General features: G+C 39.0%; 1 long non-coding RNA gene across 1 annotated transcript in view; it reads left to right on the top strand.

The window, feature by feature from the left end:
• LOC118750167 overlaps positions 1-247 on the top strand; it is a 10,384-nt gene extending 10,137 nt beyond the window's left edge. The window contains exon 3 of the long non-coding RNA XR_004994364.1: positions 76-247. This is a non-coding gene — a long non-coding RNA (uncharacterized LOC118750167). The remainder of the gene's footprint in view (positions 1-75) is intronic.
• Positions 248-510: the final 263 nt, after the last annotated feature.

The following is a 510-nucleotide window of genomic DNA, read 5'->3' as shown; positions in this document are numbered from 1 at the left end:
GGCGTGCGTACCAAAACGCAAGCCGCGAATATTAGGTTAGCCTGTTAACGAATGTTTGCTGTTGCTTCTGATAAGGCTACTCCCGAAAGTGTTTGTCTCTGTTCCTGAGTGATCTGGCATTTTTGAATTGTGGAGGAAAAAAAACAAAAGAAGTGCAACATGCTGAGCTCCACGACATTTGTATCCACTGGACCTGTGGAGGTACCGAAAGCTCTCCGAGATGGAGAAAAGTTCATCAAATGGGATGATGTGAGTAATAAGTTTAAAGTTCTGTTCTACGCTTTAAAGAATTTTGCTATAACAGTCCTTAAATAAAAGATTTTTTTTTACAATCGCGGGTAGGTTTTATTGAAAGAATGCATTTTTTGTTAGTTCTTAACGTCTGCTGCAAAATTATTGACCTGCTGTTTAATCCAGGGTAGGTAGGTTTACACTAAGGGTGGTCTAGTTTGTATGGGCAAGTTTAAAAATGCATTTTTTGTTGAGCGCGAACCGGATATTTTTTCCTTT

Source organism: Rhagoletis pomonella, unplaced genomic scaffold (assembly GCF_013731165.1).
Source record: "Rhagoletis pomonella isolate Grant_MI unplaced genomic scaffold, Rhpom_1.0 Rhpom_scaffold_00155, whole genome shotgun sequence".
Taxonomy (NCBI): domain Eukaryota; kingdom Metazoa; phylum Arthropoda; class Insecta; order Diptera; family Tephritidae; genus Rhagoletis; species Rhagoletis pomonella.
This window is presented reverse-complemented; position numbering and strand designations above follow the sequence as displayed.